This window comes from Mesoplodon bidens (assembly GCF_964165515.1).
Source record: "Mesoplodon bidens genome assembly, chromosome: 6".
Classification (NCBI taxonomy): domain Eukaryota; kingdom Metazoa; phylum Chordata; class Mammalia; order Artiodactyla; family Ziphiidae; genus Mesoplodon; species Mesoplodon bidens.
In genome coordinates this window covers 64,057,310-64,071,973 of record NC_138162.1, presented here as the reverse complement: position 1 = coordinate 64,071,973, position 14,664 = coordinate 64,057,310, and positions in this window count along the sequence as shown.

The window sequence follows — 14,664 nt, the reverse complement described above, 5'->3', positions numbered from 1 at the left end:
TTCAGAGAAAGCCCAGAGGCAAAAAAACAGAGTACTACGGGCACTTAGATGGGGCACAGACAGCGTGCAGGGTACGTTCCATCATAGATGCAACTAGAATCAGAGGTGGGCTAAGGGGGTGTAACCCCAGGAGCCAAAAGCACAGCATCTAAAAGGAATATCAAAGAAATGGTGTCAAATGACCTAACGAGGTCCAGCAAGATAAGAAGAGCCATTAGATTTGGTGGGAAATCCAAGGGTAACTTTTAAGGGAGGTTGGAGAGTGGGCAGGAATAGAGGAAGCAAATACAAGCTATTCCTCCAAATATTTTGGCACTGAAATAAATGAGGGACTGGGTCATCGTTGTAATTTTAGAATGAGAATACCTGCTTGGAATAACGCTAATAACTGACACTTATGAGAACTTAATAGGTACTAGTCTCTGAAGTACCTTTACATATTTTAATTCCTTTAATCCTTTCAACAACCACATGAAGAGGATACTGCTATTATCGCCATTTACAAAGAAGTTGACAAAGAGGTAGTGAGAGGTTAAGTAACACGTTCAAGGCCACACCACCATTAAGTGGCTGAACCAAGGCAGTCTGGCTCCAGAATCTGCTCCCTTCACACTAACTATATCCCTGTGTCTTATTAGCAGAAGGAATGAAAAGAGAGAGATGGAAGATGCAGTAGGGAAAAAATAATGGAGCAAGTTCTGGGAGAAGGCAAGAGGTGATATGCCCACGGGCACATATGGAAGGGAAAGAAGAAAAGGAAAAAAGAAAAGAAAGAAGAAGGAGGAATTTCGAGGCAAAGTTAGAGGAGCTTTGGTGATTCTGTAGATGAAGCTATGCCAGGAAGTTTAATAGCAAGAACATAGCAAGAAATAGTAAATCAGATAGGACTGAATGAGTGCCTTGTTATTTTACCTTTCTGGTCTCAGTTCTCTCAGTGAGGATAACAATACCTACTTCACACAGTTTTGGTGAGGACTTAAGGAACAAATATACGTGAAAGGAGCCAACATACTGCCACATAGTAAGCACTTAATAAACACCAGTTTTCACCTCTCTCCCTCCTTTTTAGGTAAAATGAGGTCATCAGAAGAGAGGTTTCATAATACCACAATATCCTTCATATTTTCATTTTTATAAATCAAGATTTACCAATCCAACATTCCAGCTAGAGAATAAGGAAGTAGAAATTTCTATTGAATACTCCTTGTCAAACTGATATCTGAGATGCAATCCTCCAAAAAACTATCTTCAGTATTTCCCATAATGCTTTCCAAGGGCCTTGGTGGCCCATAGGGAACAGCAGGAGAATTGGCAGAATAAGGAAGGGATTTGTTTAAGGTCCTTTTTTCTGCAAAGTGGACGAGACTTTGGGAGTTTACACACTTCAGGAAATTGTTCACTTCCTGATAAAGACTTGGACTGTCTACTCAATGCCCCTCACTGCTACACCCTTAAAATGGTCAAAGAGGTACCAAGAAGCAGACAATTCTCTCCATCCAGCACCTCAGAAGAGTCAGACTTCCTAAAGTTCTAACCTTGGACAGTTCTGTACAGTTTCCAATAATAAGAGAAATGGCTAGAGCTACAGAAATATAATTAATGAAGACTCTGTACCCTATGACCAAACTCTGATCAGCTACAGAGGGAGACACTGAGAAAGTCTGCAATTAATAATATCAGTACAGAATTTTTGAAAAGTGATCATTTTGACAACAGGTGGCAAGGGGGCATTGATCCCTATGGAACACAGTAGAGGACTGGAGGACAATGAAATACCAAGATGATGAAAGAAGTGTCAGTGATGTATTTCCTTCAGTCACTCTTAGTTCAAAGTTTGACCAAATCCACAGTGAGGACTGTCTGCAGTTAATATTAACCACACTTTAATTGAATCTATATATTAATTACACTCTGATGTGTGTGCATACATGTGTTTAAATATTTAGTACACTGTTCTTTCTATATTGTATGTTTGGTTATTTTGAATTATTGACAACTAAATAAAACTTTTAGAGGAAAATCAAATAACTGAAAGGTGGAGAAACCATAATTTAAAAAGATACATGCATCCCAGTGTTCACTGCAGCACTATTTACAATAGCCAGGACATGGAAGCAACCTAAAAGTCCATTAACAGAGGAATGGATAAAGAAGATGTGGTACATATATACAATGGAATATTACTCAGCCATAAAAAGAAACAAAATAGTGCCATTTGCAGAGAGGTGGACAGACCTAGAAACTGTCATACAGAGTGAAGTAAGCCAGAAAGAGAAAAACAAATAACGTATAATGTCGCTTATATGTGGAATCTAGAAAAATGGTACAGATGAACTTATTTGCAAAGCAGAAATAGAGACACAGATGTAGAGAACAAACTTATGGATATCCAGGAGGGAAGGTGGAGTAGGATGAATTGAGGGATTGGGATTGACATATATACACTACTACATATAAAATAGATAACTAATGAGAACCTACTGTATAGCACAGGGAACTCTATTCAATTCTCTGTGGTGACCTAAATGGGAAGGAAATCTAAAAAAGGGGGGATATATGTATACATATAACTGATTCACCTTGCTATACAGCAGAAACTAACACAACATTGTAAAGCAACTATACTCCAATAAAAATTAATTTTAAAAAGGCTAATTTGAGAATTGTTAAGGAGAAGTTATATTAACTAATATTTGCACCAAAGGTTCTAGGTGCCTGACTAGGTGGGGCAAGCTGTAACAGGCAGGAGCTGTCAAAGATTTGTTTCTCTCTTGAGGACACACATTCCATTTGCATCTGGTCTTCCAGACCTCAGAATTTTATACAGAATTTGAAAGGGACTCTTTTCAGGTAGCTTACTTGCTCAGCACTGGTTTCTCATCATTAACTGGGGTGATCTCTACAGAAATGGTTTTAAGTATCTTATGTTTCCCATCCGACAACTGGATTGTAAAGTCATCAGCAAGGCTCTCTGAGTCATCATGCAAATACATCAACCTCATTCCTGGAAAAAGGGAAAAAAGAGAGAAAGTAAATCTTTTTTATGATCAAACCACTTCAAAGCATGTCACAGATAATTTGTTTTAACCTCCAAGGCATTGGTATTAGCATTAGCTCATTAATCAATACAATAAGGTTGCATTGATAAATGCATAAATCAAACTGTTTTATGAAGTAAGAGCACCCCTCCTCATTCAATAAAAGTTCCTATTTAAATAAGTTAGTATTTGATAAGGGTCTTATTTACAATCAGTGAGAAAGTAATATATTATTTAATAAACTGCAGGAGAAAAATGGTGACAGAGTGTTTAAATGAAACAAAATTAGTTCATTACATAGAGAAATTTATAGTTAGATCCCTACCTCAAGCCAACAACCAAAATAAACTCTAGATGAATCAAAACTTAATTATAAAACTATTTTTAAAAACCTATATAACATTTATATGGAAATGCAAGAGACCCAGAATAGCTAAAACAGTCTTGGAGTACTGACTCATGCTACAATATGGGTGAATGTTGAAAACATTATGCTAAATAAAATAAACCAGTTACAAAAGATCACATATTCCATTTATATGGTTTCACCTATGTAAAATGTTCAGAACAAACAAATCTATAGAGGCAAAAATAGGTTAGTGGTTGCCCAGGGTTTTGGGGAGGGAGGGATGAGAGTGACTGCTAATATGTATGGTATTACTTTTTTGGGGTAACGAAAATGTTCTAAAATCAATTGTGATGATGAATACACTAAAACCCACTGAATTATACACTTTAAATTGGTGAATATTATGGCCCATGAGTTATATTTCAATAAAGCTGTTTTAAAAGATTTGGAAGAAAATACAAATAAGTATCTTATTCCTGGATGTAGAAGATCTTCCTAATATAAAAACAAAAGAAAAATGCATAAAGAAAAATAACAATAAATTTTACTACCTACAATTTTGACTTCTGTATTTAAAAACATGAATTAAAGGCAAATAAAACATGGAAAAACTTATTGTAATGTGACAAAAATACAAAGCATCAGTATTTACCAATCCCTTATTAATCAATACGAATTGATGGAAAAATGGGCAATGGACAATATCGGGCAATTCACAAAAGATGAAACACACATATCTGGTCAATAAACATGAAAATATGTTCAATCTCACTCATAATCTAAGAACTTCAAATCAAGATAACAATGAGAGACTATTAATTGACCGCCAAGTTTGCAAAGGTTTTTAAAAATAATATCCATTATTGATTAGGACAAAAGGCATACCCAGGCACATGGTAGCAATGGCATTCTTTTTCCTGAAAAGTATTATAAATGCTGACCTTTCTGTACTGAGCGATCTCATTATAAAAATTTATTCAAAAGAAATATTAAGAGATGGGCACCAAGATTTATGTTACATAAATATATGTAAAATATGTTAATTGATATGTAACTTATATCAAAATATGAAGTTATCTGCATATTTAAAAATAGGAGATAGTTGTATAAAATTACAGTGCAGTATGTCCATATAATGAAACACTGTAATTATCACAAATCATGTTCTCAGTATTTAAAAGGTAAAAAGATGCTTATAATAATTGATAAGAAAAAAACAGATTACATAATATGGTAGTTTTTAAGTTCTGTATGTTTGGTGGGGGCAGAGGTTAGAATATACTAAAGTTTTTTTTTAATGTAGCCATAAATGAACCAAAAATAAAATACAGGTGAAAATCTAATCTCTGAGAATGTCACCAAAATATTAATTTAGATGAAAATTAAAAATTTTTTCTTCAAAATGATCGTGTAGTGCAAACTTCACACAATATGCATACAATACTTATTTAACCTAATAATAAACAATGAATGTTATTTTTTAAAAACTGACTTTTAAAAAATTTATTTATTTTATTTTATTTATTTTTGGCTGCATTGGGTCTTCATTGCTGCACGCGGGCTTTCTCTAGTTGCGGCAAGCAGGGGCTACTCTTCGTTGCGGTGCACGGGCTTCTCATTGCAGTGGCTTCTCTTGTTGTGGACCACAGGCTCTAGGTGTGCAGGCTTCAGTAGCTGTTACATGCAGGCTCAGTAGTTGTGGCTCATGGGCTCTAAAGAGCAGGCTCAGTAGCTGTGGCACACAGACTTAGTTGCTCCGTGGCATGTGGGATCTTCCCAGACCAGGAATTGAACCCATGTCCTCTGCATTGGCAGGCAGATTCTTAACTAGTGTGCCACCAGGGAAGTCCCAAAAAACTGACTTTCCTGAGAGTAAAATTTGATTTATTATTTCTTTTTCCTTGGCCTTAAATTTGAAAAAAAATATTGTAACAATATATTGTATTATTTCCTACACAGGGTTATTCATTTGGTAATACCATCATTTAAGCTCTGGAATTTATTTCTTTGCAATTGATAAAACTGAGAAGTATGTTAATTAGCTTTTTCAATTCAAACATGATATGATATTGTGCAACTATTGCAAAATAAACTTTGGGGCAGAGAGCTCTAGCTGGGGAAAGGAAAAATTAAAAGACAGTAGAAAAAAATGTGGAATAAGTGCTAGATAAATCAAACACAGAGAAGGAAGAGTTTGGAGTGTGCAGGTGGGCTCCACAGGGAGGTCGATAGTGAACTGGTTCTGAAGGCTGGTACTGGGTGGCCAGGGGAAGGAGAGGGAAGGACCCCTCAGGCAGGGTAAACAGAATACATGAAGGCAGGGCAGGAAGGAGAATGCAAGTAAGCAGTGATTCTAGAGCCAACATACTTTTCTCAAATATTTAAAAGCATTTATATATATATGTTAAATGGGATAAGATCAATTTTTCAGAAAGAATAATGAAAAAATAATTCAGGCTGCTATTCCAATGTGTCATTTCCTTAAAGGGCAAATTATCGGGCTTCCCTGGTGGCGCAGTGGTTGAGAGTCCGCCTGCCGATGCAGGGGACACGGGTTCGTGCCCCAGTCCGGGAAGATCCCACATGCTGCAGAGTGGCTGGGCCCGTGAGCCATGGCCGCTGAGCCTGTGCGTCCGGAGCCTGTGCTCCGCAATGGGAGAGGCCACAGCAGTGAGAGGCCCGCGTACCGCAAAAAAAAAAAAAAAAAAAAAAGGCAAATTATCTCCTCAGAGAATAATGAGTTATTATATTTGTTCTATATTTGTTTCAAATGTTTTGGCAGACAAATCTCTTCAATTTAGTTCCACAATCTCAATAGTTTTAAAAAGAAATTTTTTTTATTATGACATTAAAAGCTTGGGGTAAACTACCAAAAATCACAAATACCATTTTTATTGATGCTCTAAAAGTGAAGGAAAACATATTATTTCCTTTTCAATTACCCACTATTTCTAGCTGGGGCTTCATGCCCTGCATTAATCCAGAGCCCAGAGAAAACCCTTGAGGGATAATGAATGTAGGTGAATGCCATTTCTTCACTTCCTCTTTCTGTGATTTATTATTATCTTTTCTGGGTTAAATTATTAAATCAACAACAAACAAATTGAAATGAAGCGTTATATACCATTCTTGAGAAGCTCCATGGAAAAGTTGTAAACAAGTTCATGCTTCTGGCCAGGGTTGGGTGATTGCTTATACTGAGGCAAGTCTTTGCTAAACACCCCATTGATGAGGAGGCCATGACGTGGCTTCTGAGTGACGCTGAACAGCAAGGGGTCCTTGGGAATGTCCTGGTCAACAGCATTAATGATGGAAGAATCCAGCTCTCTCATCTGACCCTCACACACCTAAACAAAAACAGGAAAGTCAGCTGCATGCTAAATAAAACCGGTCTTTCTTTTGGCAAACTGCTCAAAAAATAATTTTAACACATCCTATATAATTTTAAGATACCCATGCAAATTTTCCATGAGATGTGTGTGTAATGAGTCCTAAAAAGAAATTGCTGGTTCAACATGACCTTTGAAGACAAGAACAAATCTATTAATCTTTCTCACATTTTTCTTTTGAAGATTTCAAAGCACTTTATTTACATGAAGGACTAAAGGAGAGATACATAGAATCTCATATATATATTTCATAATTCAAAGATTGGGGGAAAAAGCAACCAAAAGGATGCTTGCTTTCTGGAAGTCACAGAGTTCAGTTGTAAAACCAGGTATAGACCCTGCCTTCAGATCCTAACCTGTTATTCTAATCTCCAGGACCTTGTTGCTTTCATGATTCTTACGTTTCTGTTTTAGAAATGGCACAAATATCTTCTATGCACACTGGGGGTATTAGGTGTTTTTAACTTTTGTCATTGTAGTAAAATCTTCTATATTTCAATTACAGTCAACAACAGTTGAGAAGATGCTTCTGGATGCACGATAGAATATATTTTAATTCTGGGTCCCTCATCTCTTCCCAGTCTTCACACCTCTAATTTTCCTGAACGACCCTGCACCCCACTTCAGGTCTCATAATCCTTTAAGCATAAAGAGACCTGAATGTTTTTCATTTCATGTAGGATCTAGTTATTTAAAACCATCAGTACCATGAGTACCATTGACATGGTGCTTAGTCATCTTTTATCTTCTTTTTCTCATAGCAAGGCAACAAAGAAGTATTTCTGTTTCCTATTGTGAAATATAGCAAGATCTAAATAATATGAGTGTATAAGTTTAACATGTGCTTATTGGGCATTTGCAGCTCACTGGATGCTGTGGGAATATGAATACTCTAAAGAATCAAAGTCAGATGAGAATGTGATGGCCTGTCCAACAATAAATATAACACAAGGAAGAAAATATCTAGTGCTACTAAATATGGATAAACAAGAAGTGCAAAAGAGTGGAGGAGCCCAGGAATGTCTTCGTGGCTGAGTGGACATTTTAGCTTTGAAGAAGACATATAGTTTAGATTTGTGAAAACGGCCTTTCCCTTCAGCCTCTCTTAAGGACTTTGAAGACAGCCTTTCTGCAACCACTCTTCCTTGAACGTGCATAAAAAAGAATCATAATGTCTGATATTTGGGCTAAAATTATGCTGGTTTTCTTATTAAAAACTGAGATGGCATCATAATTTAATACACAATGATAGAATTAGGGAATCATCTTTGATGATAATTTGCCTTTTTCTCCAAAAACTTTCATAAAGCAACCTAAAAAGATGTTCTAATTATCTGTCTTTATAAAGCTTGGGGCTCCTGGACTCACTGTATGGCAACCTTTCTCATTTACAAAATGGTAAATTCGTTCACAAGATGACTGGGAAATTTTATTGAAAAAATGTGGGATTCTTTTTTGCACATTCAATTGTTTATTGAAATTATAAATAATAGGTTTAGATCAAGAGACATAAAATGCAGAAACTCACTAGTAGACAGCTTTGAAATGGATTATAATAACTTAAACTAAAACCTCAATTTTTTCTTTGCAAGTTGCAGCACAACTTGATGGAAGCCCAGCTAGCTACAAAATAAATACACTTTTCACAAGAAGGCAAAATAAATATGACTATTTTAAAAAATCGCTTGAAGCTTAAAGCCAGCTCTGCCAATAACACATGGGGCTCCATATTTGTTACTCTTCAACAGCTTCTCTAAGGGATGCACAGGGAAAAAAAAAAAGCATGATTGCTTTCAGAGAAGAGCAAGAGACAAATTCCCAGTGGCCTAATTATTTCAGAAACCCCAATCCTAGATAGATACAAGACAATAGAGGTAGGTATAGAAGGAATCATCTGTAATTCTTTTCTCTCTCTCATAATAACTGAAGTGCTCTCTGGAGAAATCTATGTGCCAACAGAAGAGGAAAAGCAGGAGCTGGCTCTTAAGTCTCATCCTGAGGTGGCTTTCATATACCATTAAGATTAAGTAGAAAATTAAAATCAAATAAAGACTTTGCATTTAGAGTTTGATGATTTTTAGTGCAAAATAAGGCAAGATAATGATTTCAAAATAGATAATATGTGCTTTGGTCAATGTCTGAAAAAAGATGACAAACATAACAAGACTAATATGAATGACACCTATTTATTAAGGGTTTCCTATGTGCCTGACCATCATGATTGTCATGGCTACCCTAAATGAAGATTTGATACACATTTTGCAGATGAGTAAACAGAAACAGAGAGAAATAACTTACCCAGGACCCTACAACTAGTAAACAGCTACACCACGTCCCTCTTACTCCAAAGCCTGTGCTCATTCATTTAATCAGGATATGCTATGTGCATGTCTGTTTTAAATAACTGTATAAACATTAGAATTGTTTTAAAAGGATTATATGCTGATATGAAAATATTTACAATATATGCAATTAAGGCTTTTGAAGTAGAGAGTAGGGTATAGTATGATCCCTGATTTGTAGGTAAAAACATACAGAAAAATCATATACACACACATATCACTGGCATGTGCACAAATTATTTCTGTGGAAATTAATTACTAAAACCTCAACTGATGGGGAGTGACTATGGGTAGGGGCTGTCAAAGAGGGAGAATTTCATATTTCACTGTGTATGTTTCTCAACATTCTAACTTATTTAACCATAGATATTTATTATTATTTTTTAAGACAACAGTTGTTGTCTCAGCAGTGATATGCTGGGCCATTTTAAGTATATGTCTGAATTTTTAAATAAAACAAATATTATTATATAATATAAAGACATTTTTAAACTGCATAAAAATAATGGTCCAAATTGTATTTTTTCATTTCATATATCTTTATAAATAGCTGTATAAAAAAAGATGCCTGTGATTCATGAATTAAGAGTCCTTGCTATTACAGCACTGGTTAAGAGGGCACTCTGTGGAATCAGAGCACCTGGGTGCAAATCCCCTACTTGCTACTTACTTCCAAGCTCTGTGATCTTGGGCCACTAACTTAACCTCTTAAGCCTCATTTTTTGCAGTTATTAAATGGCAATAATAATGCCATTACTCTAAAAGCCTATTGCGAGGATTCAATATGAATACATGTAAAGGGTTTGGAATAGTACCTACAACCTAGTAAGTACTACATTCCATATATATGCAACTATAATTGTAACCATGCAATTGTTATATGTTAGCAATTATTATTATTACCAACATCACTATTATTAGAAAAATACTTTTCAAGTGATTCCATTACATAACAGGTTACTGCCTTCTCTACTTCTCATCAACTTAAAGTGTTAAGTGCACATAGACTAATGTAAATGGGTTAGGTGAAAATAAAAATTAGAAAATGATAAAAGAGAAATTGAAAATTCTGATATCTTTCTTACAGTAATATTCCGCACTATAAAATCAGGAGCTTCATCATTTGTGGGGTTGATTATAATGTAAAATGGTATCTCCAAGGAGCGTCGTTTCCCATCAGTGACATACACCATGAACCGGTCGGCTGTTGGTTCCATCCTCAGATGCCTGGACTGCACATAGTTAATGTGTAAAGCCTTCATGTCTTTCCACTGAAACGAAGCTAGAGCACACCAAGATGGAGCACATAAATAAGAAAAACGTTTTTTTCCAAGGTACTGGTCCTTAATCCTTAATCCGATAGCCTATTTCTCAGCAGAGGAAATAAGAGGTCATAGCAGTTGACCTAACAATCAGCTTCAGGGGCTGCTATAATCACTATAACCATCAACATAAAAACAGATATCCATAAATTATAAGGAACAATTAAAATTTTCATGGAGAACAGAAGGGCAATAACTGCTAACTAGGATTATAGGGACTTCATGACCATTCTTTATATACTTGGAATGAATGTCAGAGAGACTTTCCTGCCCTTGATTAAAACCAGTGTTCCTGTGTGAACAGTTCTTGTCATGCTTGAACAAGAAAGGAACCATCTCTTTCATACAAAGGCAAAACAAGAGTCCATCAATCATCTGCCTACTTGACTACGTATCTACTGGTAGGAATGAGTGGAATTAACTGACCTGTTATTTTGGTATTCTGACATTGCCTTAAATCAACAGATAAAAATGCTCTGTGTTGTGTATGAGTCACAGGAGAAACTGCATAAACTTTAATGCAATTAATCTTTCTTTCTTCCGACTTTATTGAGATATAATGCACATATCATTGTGTGAGTTTAAGGTGTATGATGTGTTGATTTGAAACATTCTATACCACAAAGTGTTTAACACAATAAGGTTAATTAACATATCATTCACCTCATATAATTACTATTTTGCTGTTGTTGATATGATAACATCAAAGCTCTACTTCTCAAAGCAACTTTCAAGTATATAATAAGTATTGTTAATTATAGTCATCATGCTATACCTTAGATACCCAGAATTTATTCATTTTATAACTGAAAGTTTGTAGCCTTCAACCAGCATCTCCTGCATCTCCTCACCCTTACCCTCAGCACCTGGCAACCACTATTGTACTCTCTGTTTCTATGAGTTCAATATTTTTAGATTCCACATATAAGTGAGACCATACAGTATTGGTCTTTATCTGTCTGATGAATTTCACTTACAATAATTCTCTCAGAGGTCCATCCATGTTGTTGCAAATGGCAGCATTTCTTTTTTTCATGGCTGAATAATATCCTAATGTATGTGTGTGTGTGTGTATATATATATATATATATATATATATATATATATATATATACACCACATTTTCTTTGTCCATTCATCCATCAATGGACATTTAGGTTGTTCCCATATATTAGCTATTATGAATAATGCTGTAGTGAACATGGGAGTGCAGATATGTCTTTGATATCCTGTTTTCATTTTCTTTGGATATATACCCAGAAGTGGAATTGCTGAATCATACGGAAGTTCTATTTTTAATTTTTTGAGGAACTTCCATAGTGATTGTACCAATTTACATTCCCAAATAACAGTGCACCAGGGTTCCCTTTTCTCCACATCCTCACCAGCATTTGTTATCTCTTACCATTTTGATAATAGCCATTCTAACAGGTGGGAGATGATATATCATTGTGGTTTTAACTGGCATTTCCCTGATGATTAGTGATGATGAACACCTTTTCATGTACCTATTCCACCATTTGTACATCTTCTCCAGAAAAATGTTTACTCAAGTCCTCTGCCCATTTTTCAATCAGATTGTTTGGGCTTTTTGTATTGAGTTGTATAAGTAATTTATATATATTAGATATTAATCTCCTATCAGATATATGGTTTGCAAATATTTTCTCCCTTTCTATAGGTAACTTTTTCATTTTGTTGATTGTTTCTCTTCCTGTGCAGAAGCATTTTAGTTTAATGTAGTCCCACTTGTTGATTTTTGCTTTTCTGCCATTGCTTTTGGTGTCAAATTCAAAAAATCATCATCAAGACCCATGTCAAGGAGCTTACTGCCTATGTTGTCTTCTAGGAGTTTTATGGTTTCATGTCTTATGTTCAAGTCTTTAATCCATCTTGAGCTAATTTTTGTAGTGTCATAAGATAGTAGTCCAGTTTTATTCTTTTGCATGTGGCTGTCCATTTTTCCCGACACCACTTCTCAAAGAGATTGTGCTTTGCCCATTGTATATTCTTGGCTCCTTCATTAAAAATTAATTGACCAGGGCTTCCCTGGTAGCCAGTGGTTGAGAGTCCACCTGCCGATGCACGGGACACGGGTTTGTGCCCCAGTCTGGGAGGATCCCACATGCCGCGGAGCGGCTGGGCCCGTGAGCCATGGCCACTGAGCCTGCGCATCCAAAGCCTGTGCTCCACAACGGGAGAGGCCACAACAGTGAGAGGCCCGCGTACCACACACACACACACAAAAATTAATTGACCATGTATGCATTGGTTTATTTCTGGGCTCTCTATTCTGTTCTATTGATCTATGTGTTTGTTTTTATGCTAATACCATACTGCTTTGATTATGATAGCTTTGTAATAATAGCTTGAAATCAGGAGGTGTGATGCCTCCAGCTTTGTTCTTCTTTCTCAAGATGGCTTTGGCTATCTGAGGTCTTTTGTGGTTCCATACAAATTTTAGGATTGTTTGTTCTATTTCTGTAAAAAATGCCATTGGGATTTTGATAGGGATTGCTCTGAATCTATAGATAGCTTTGGGAAGTATGGACATTTTAACAATATTAACTCTTTCAATCCATGAACATAGAATGTCTTTCCATTTGTGTCTTCTTCAGTGTCTTTCATCAAGACATCAATTCTATGTCTTATGGCTCTTGGCATATAAATCTTTCACTTCCTTGGTTAAAATTATTCCTAAATATTTTATTGTTTTTGATGCTATTATAAATGAGATTGTTTTCTCTATTTCTTTTTCAGATAGCTTATTGTTCATGTATAGGAATACAACTGATGTTTGTATGTTAATTTTGTACCCTGAAACTTTATTGAATTTGTTGATTAGTTCTAACAGTTTTTGGTGAAGTCATTAGGAATTTCTATATATCATATCATCAGCAAACAGAAACATTTTACTTCTTCCTTTCTGATTTGGATACCCTTTAGTTCTTTTTCTGGCCTAATTGCTCTGGCTATGACTTTAAGTACTATACTGAATAGGCATGATGAGGGTGGGCACCTCTGTCTTGTTCCTTATCTTAGAGGGAAAATTTTCAACCTTTCACTGTTGACTATGATGCCAGCTGTGGGTTCTTCATATACAGGCTTTATTATGTTGAGGTATATTCCTTCTATACACAATTTGTTGAGAGTTTTTAATCTTAAAAGGATGTAGAAATTTGTCAAATGTTTGTTTCTGCACCTATAGAGATGATCATAGGGTTTTTGTCTTTCATTCTATCAATGTGTTGTATCACATTTATTGATTTGCATATGCTGAACTACCCTTGCATCACAGATATAAATCCCACTTGATCATGGTGTGTGATCCTTTTACTGTGCTGTTGAATTCCACTTGTTTATGTTTTGTGGAGAATTTTTGCATCTATATTCATCAAAGATATTGATCTGTAGTTTTCTTTTCTTGTAGTATCTTTATCTGTCTTTGGTATCAAGGTAATGCTAGCCTTGTAAAATGAGTTTGGAAGCATTTCTTCCTCTTCTTTTTGGAAGAGTTTGAGAAAAATGAGTGTTAATTCTTCTTTAAATGTTTGGTAGAAATCACCTGTGAAGCCATCTGATCTTGGGCTTTTCTTACTTGGGAGGTTTTGGATTACTGATTAAATCTATTTACTGATTATTGGTCTGTTCAGATTTTTAATTTCTTCATGATCCAGACTTTTTAAGTGTTATGTTCCTATGTTGCCCAATTTGTTGGTGTATAATTGTTCAGAGTAGTCTCTTATGATCCTCTGTATTTCTGTATTAGATGTAATGTTTCCTCCTTCATTTCAGATTTTATTTATTTGAGTTCTCTTTTCTTCTTGTTAAGTCTAGCTGAAAGTTTGCCAATTTCATTTATCTTTTAAAAAAATCAATTCAGTTTCATTAATCTCTTCTATTTTTCTGTTCTCTGTTTCTGCTCTGGTCTTTGTTATCACCTTCTTTCTGCTAAACTTGGGCTTAGTTTGTTTTTGTTTTTCTAGTTCTAGTTGATTTACTATTTTAATGTAGCATTTATCACTATAAAACTTTCCTCTTAGCACTGCTTTTGCTGCATCCCCTACATTTTAGTGTGTTGTGTTTCCATTTTTATTTAAGATTTTTAAATTTAAACTTTGACCCATTGGTTGTTCAGAAGTGTGTTGTTTAATTTTCACATATTTGTGAATTTTCCAGTTACCTCCTGTTATTGATTTTAATTTCATATCATTGCAGTCAAAA